At 37.2% G+C, this 6,659-nt stretch overlaps 1 pseudogene; it reads right to left on the bottom strand.

Annotated features, from left to right (window-relative positions):
- Positions 1–2,451: 2,451 nt before the first annotated feature.
- LOC115067581 lies at positions 2,452–2,542 on the bottom strand (annotated as a pseudogene).
- Between the last annotated feature and the right edge of the window lie 4,117 nt (positions 2,543–6,659).

Consider the following 6,659-nt stretch of genomic DNA (forward strand, 5'->3'; position numbering starts at 1 on the left):
AAAAGAGTAATTACCTAAACACATGATCACACAGTCATATTTAAACTCAGTGCCTCACCAATAAAAACAAAAAGCTATGAATGTTATGAATATAGGAAAGGGATTTGTGGAAATGAGGAGGGAATGTGACATTTGGCAAAGGGGGAACAGAGAAAAGAGGGTGGAGGTGAAAGCAATTATATACGTATATGAAATTGACACAGAACAAATGTCATCATGAAACCCAGGACAAAATACAACATCAACAAAAATAAAGTACAACAATAAAATGCTTTAATTCATAAAATTTAAAAAAATAATATAAAAAAATGCCTCTAAAACAAGAAAGCAAACAAATAAACAGAAAGATTAATGGTTAGAAAGATGAACATGGTGATGATTACAGTTCTTATCAATCTGCATGTGTGTTTGTTATATCCATGTGTGCATACATATGTATGTATGCACTCATCTGTACAAGCAGATGTAGAGGCCAAAAGACAATTATCACTGTCTCAAAGTGGTTTAAATTTGTTTTTCCCTGATCACTAAAGATGTTGTGCAGTTTTTAAAGTATTTCTTACCTATTTGCATCATTTCATCTTCTGAGAACTCCCTTTTAGGATTTCTTGCCCCATTTTTAATTCAATTGTTTGTTCTTTGATGTTTATTTTATTTTATTTTTTTCTGAACTGGGAAATTTTATACACGGGTTTAAATATCCAAGTCTATTTACACAAGTTATAAGCTTATACCTCTTGTGGTTGGATCTATTATCATATGCATGGGGCAATAGATAGCTAAATGAAGCCAGATATTCTAAGTTAATCATTGCATTTTTTATCTTTTTTGTACCTCATATAAGCAGGCAGAACTCTGAAACAACCATAGCAAAAATAATGTACTTGAAAAGGTCCAATTAAATCCACACCAGCTAAGGATGGGCAGCAATTTTGTGGTTGGGCCAACTCTGAAAAAGGAGCATCACCCATTTGGCCAGTACCTGGTTGTGAATTTCATCTTCAAAAACAACATCAGGCTCTATCGTCTCCTAGACTCTACATGACAGTCTATGGTGGGAGATATATAGGTTCCATTTATTCATTTATTTGTATTTGATTTTTTTAAGTTCTTTGTATATTCTAGATACTCATATTATGTGAGAAGTATACCTGGTAAAAATAGTTCTTCTATTGTGTAGGTTGCCTCTGAACTCAAATTCACGGGGTCCTATTTGTCAATTGTTGGACTTAGGCTTGGCTACGGGAATTCTGTTAGGAAATTTCCTATGTGTACAAGCTCCAGTGCATTCCCTACATTCTCTTCTATCAGGTTCAGGTATTGGGTCTTATGCTGGTCTTTGATACATTTAGAGTTCAGTTTTGTGCACAGTGAGAGATAGGGATCTAGTTTCATTCTTTTCATGCAACTAGTCCGTGTTACCAGCTACATTTGTTAACATGCTGTCTTTTTCCAGTGTGTACTTTTGAATTCTTTCTAAAATATCAAGTGGTTGTAAATGCATGAATTTAAATACGGGTCCTCAATTCTATTCCATTGATATTCAGCTGTTAAAAAACAGAAACAAAAAATGGGGGGCTAGGGAAGTCAGAAATGTGTTGCCTTTGAAATCCCCCAAGAAATGTACATACCACATATGGTGCCTGAACATTAGTACATATGTATACCGGCGGGGGGGTATGGAACACAGTGCCAGACAGGTGAGACCTCCCTCAAAGTGTTTGGTCAGAGTGGCCCAAGAGACTCCCAAAATAACACAGGCTCTTGATTATCTCCCAGAACTGCCAAAGGGTCAGAAATGCTTGGTTTTCCTCATCAAAGTCAGTTGTTCACAGCTTTGCCTGCTGTTTCTGGCATGTTTGGCTGTTTCTGGACTTACTCAACAGAATGACCCCATTGGGCACCAAGGTGTTCACCAACATGTTGATTTCCCAAGGTTTTTACTGTGGGTAAAAGAAGAAACTACATCTTCCCAGCAGGCAGCAATTAGCTCACAGGTCTTCAATCCAAGATTCTCTGAGTAGTGGTTGAAAACTTTCCCTGTAGCTCAGCTCTGCCTCACTGGTGCATGTGGGAAACCAACCATGCTGGTGTGTGAGCAGCTAAGCCAATGTGGTTCCATTAGTACACATGGGCAGCCAGGCCAGCTCTGCCTTTCCAGTGTACATGGGTGGCCAGGCCAGTAGTGCTCTGCAATCTTGACTCCCCAATTATTTTCCAGTGCATTCCCTACATTACTTCCAAGTCCTGAGTTCAGAATTTTGAAATCAACACAGAAGCACTTGTAGTCAGGTAAATATTCATCTTGTGTGATAAGGTTCCTCACATGGTCCAGTGAATATATTCAGTCTCTTGGGAGTTGGCATACCCTGGGCCCCAAGGCTGGATACCCAGGGTGTACCTTATTCCTATGCTATCTTTTCTCAGTACCATCACGTTGAGCACTCTTGTCATAATCCATCTTCTATTTATCAGAACTCACACTGAGCAATGAGTTCTGGGTTACAAAAGAGGATTTGTTCTTGCATGTATCTCTCATGCCTTTGTCTAATATTTTGCCTTTTCCTGAGATAGAAATAGCCCTTCCTGTATCTTCTGTAGAGATGGCTTGGTGTTCATAAACTCCTTTAATCTATCTTTGTCATGGAAAATTTGTATTTCTCCTTCAATTTTAATGGACAGTTTTGCTAGGTGTAGCCTTGGTTGACAGTTCTGGTCTTTAAAACTGGGAATACATATTGACAGGTCATTCTGCATTTAAACATTTCTGTAAAAAAAAAAATCACGTTTGTCTGGTACGCTGGGTGTGGTGGCTGCATGCCTTTAATCCCAGCACTTGGGAGGCAGAGGCAGGCGGATCTCTGTGAGTTCAAGGCCAGCCTGGTCTACATAGTGAGTTCCACGTCAGTTGGGGCTACAGGGAGACACTGTCTCCAAAAGACAGAAAAAAAAATACACACACACACACATACACACGTACACACACACATACTACTGTACTAGTCTGCCTCTCCAAACACACACACACACAGACACACAGACACACAGACACATACACACACACACACACACACACAGAGTTCCAAAAAGAATGCTGTACATGCTGCATGCTGAAATCATGTAACGTTATCACTTAGTTTCAAAAAAGCCAAAGAAAATTAACTAGTAAATATATTATTCAAAATTATCTGGATTCTTTAGAAGATAATGACATCTTTATATGTTATTTTGTTCTTTGAAGGTTTGAAATCTTGTAGACTCTCAAATATATGTTTCTGTATGCTACCACTAAATGATGCTAGAGGAAAAAAAAAACTTAGATTGAAACAATTCAGAGGAAAAGCAAAGGAAGTGGTAAAGAGAAAAAATAATGAGAAACATGGGGCAGGACAGAAAAAAGGAAAATCACAAAGAAGAGACAAAATAGGCAAAAAGAGGGAGGAAAGAACAAAAGAAACAGAGGCAGAAAAGGAAGACATGACAATGTCCGTAAGCCACATCTGGACATATATTTTCTGCTTCCTAGAATGCTGTTTTAGAGACTGTACAAGTCTGCCTCTCCAAACACTTACCTCAGTTTTATAGGTCTTGCTACGTTTTCTTAATGTCACAGCTTAACTAAATGTATATCGAAGTAAGTTAATGATCCTAATTTTCAGAGTAGCGATATCAGTGCATTTGGGGGAGGTGGGCTTCTCAAAAACAGCATCAATGCAGAGTTAATTTTAAGCAATATAATAGGGAATACCTGTAGGAGCACTCAGCTGCATTGACTATAAAGAAACCTGTGCATATTAGGAAAACAGAAGTCAAAACGATAGCAATAAAGCATGTGAGTATAAATAACAATTGAGTCTAACATGGAAACTTAAAATAATATTACAATGCCTAAAACACCTGATCATTCTAATATTTACCAATATTTGCTTTCATAAAATGTAGTCCCTGTGGTTACGATTCTATCATCCTTCAAAGACAGTTTATGTATTAGAGAAGACAGTGCAGACATTTTAAATGTTAAAAATGTAAACAAAAATTATAGCATTTATTTTTCAGTTGAGAAATGTTCAGAGAATAAAATAAAAATAGCTTACTAAGTTTTTGAGTTTCCACCTTGACACCAATATATAACTGTCAGAATCTTTGTGCTTAAAAGAACAAAAAATGATTATCTTTAGCAGAAAAATGTTATTGGTATATTTCTCTCTATTTTTTTGTTTGGTCTTTGAGACAGGGTCTCCCTGTAGCCCCATCTGTCCTGGAACTCACTATGTAGACCAGGCTGGCCTCAAACTTACAGAGATCTGCCTGCCTCTGCCTCCTGAGTGCTGGGATTAAAGGCGTGCACCACCACGCCTGGTGAAATATTTCATTTTTATAATAGTAGTTACCATTAGAACGGATAGTTTATACCTATCAGAATATAAACATAGATATCAGAATGTACAGTAATTTAAATTATTTTTAGAAAAAAATATATTTAAAGTTTTAAATAGCAATATCTGAAAATAAATTTTCTTCACATTCCCCCAATTAGATAGGTAGTCTAGTACTGGTATTTATTTAATATGTCACATTTTTCTACCTTGCAAAAATCTACCTCCAGGCATACCTTTGCACATGGCCCCAAAGCAGTACGTGAACTCTAACCAGTCTGGCTGAAGTAGTTATCAGGAAAGGAGAAAGTCAGGCACCTCCTTAGAAAGACACTACAAACTGCTATCTTGTTGGAAAATTGTATTCAACTGGACAAAGCTACTTGCATTATATATTGAAATATTACCTTTATTCTCTGTTCTCATTTCTCCAAAAAAATTTGTTATGATAGGAGGTAAAATATCAGGATAAAATTAACAGTCTCAGTCAGAGAACAATGGAATGAGATTCTTTATTCTATTTAGGTTATGACAATGAATTAGAGAAAAATATATATATGAAATGAAATAAATATTAATGTAAAATGGAACTTCTGAAACTATGTACCCTGAGTTCAAGATACTTGAAAACAAAAGAAAATGGGTCTTTCATGTAGGAAATGGGTGGGGCAGCAACTAAGAGTCCAGATTCCTGGAGCAAAAAGCAAGCTACTTGACTTTTAATCTTTTCTGCACTCCCAGAGAGCTGTATATCCTTGAAGTTACTGCCCTACTCGTGCTTAAATTTCTGTATGTGCAAAGAAGGTCAGTCTGTTCATTAGAATTTTATTGTGGATAAGCTGTTTGCCAAACAGTTTCCTAGAGATGGAACTGCCAGCCCAGAACAAACCTTCTTAGACTAGGGAGATTGCAGATTGTAGTGTGGGTTTGATGGGAGACATGCACATAGAAGAAAAAATGAAATGTACTTTTGTTGAATAGAAGGAAGTACTATTCCAAACTTAAATGAGGAAGATGGATGGTGTTTTGAATGGGGAGGATGTCATCCTTTAGAATGGTAAGCTGCAATACAGGGTGCAATAGTATTGCCTTACAATCCTAGAAATCAGAAGGCAAAAGGGTTGTGAGTTGAAAGCCTGCCTAGGATACATTGTAAGTTGGGGCCAGTCTAGTCTATATAATAAGGCAATATATTAAACACCAAAACAAATAAAAATAAAGGAATAAGAGTGAACTACAGTGGGTTCATAGAATGTTGATGGTAGGTCAATGATTGGGAGATTATAAATGTGGTCATTGTAGGTACAAGGGGCTCAAAAACACCACAACTAGAGAAGTGCAAATTTTTATTTAGTTCATACCTCAACTTCCCTTAGGTAACAGCCTAGCCAGGTTGCCAGTTATATAGTCAGGTTGCCAGCAATATATTCTGAGAAACAGAATATTTAATATATGCAGAATGTAGTTGTCAGAAGAATTAAATAACATTTGTAAACTTTTACAACTACAGAGTAACAGAACAGATTTGTCTTGTTTTGTTTCTTTGGTTTGTGACAGGTGTGTAGTCCAGGCTGGCTTCAAAGTCACTAAGAGTTCATCCTTGCACCAGAGAACCATTTTAAACCCAATCTCGAGCATCTCAGTTCCTGTTCACATTACCAACTCAAACTGAGATCTATCAGTAACTTAACCAATATTTACTGAGCAATGTACTGAAACTGAGCTATATTAACAAGCACAAAAGAAAGAATCCTTCACTATTAAGTCTGTAATTTTAAGTAGAAAGGCATAAAATAAATGTGCATGTATAATTGATTAACGTATCTGAATTCTAAAAATGTATCTGAATGTAAAAACTATAAAAGCTCTGGAAAGAATCTACATTCCTCCGCTCTACCAGTTGAGCTATTGAAGGGGAGAAGCGGTCTGTGTCCCTATTCCCTATTGGCAATTTGGGTAACCCCTTCAGAGGATAACTTGATAAGAATAAGAGGTAGGAATTGGCTAGGCAGTTAGGGTAAAAAGACCCCAAAGAAATGTAGCCAGTTTCTTCGGTAAAAGTCAAACTGTCCTTGGGCCTGTTAGCAACATACTCTGTTCCAAAGGCCAAAAATGTCAAAAGTATTTGGGAGCTTGTGTCTAATCCTTAAAAGATTTTGAGAAAATAAAAAGAAACTAGGCGCCATGAGTGCTCAGGGACCCACAGCCCACTTGTTAAAACTTAACAAAAACCAGAACCAGCCTTATCAAAAGGCTGCAGGACAGGCAGGCGTCGGGCGTCGG

This window comes from Nannospalax galili, unplaced genomic scaffold, assembly GCF_000622305.1.
Source record: "Nannospalax galili isolate Female #2095 unplaced genomic scaffold, S.galili_v1.0 scaffold126, whole genome shotgun sequence".
Lineage (NCBI taxonomy): Eukaryota > Metazoa > Chordata > Mammalia > Rodentia > Spalacidae > Nannospalax > Nannospalax galili.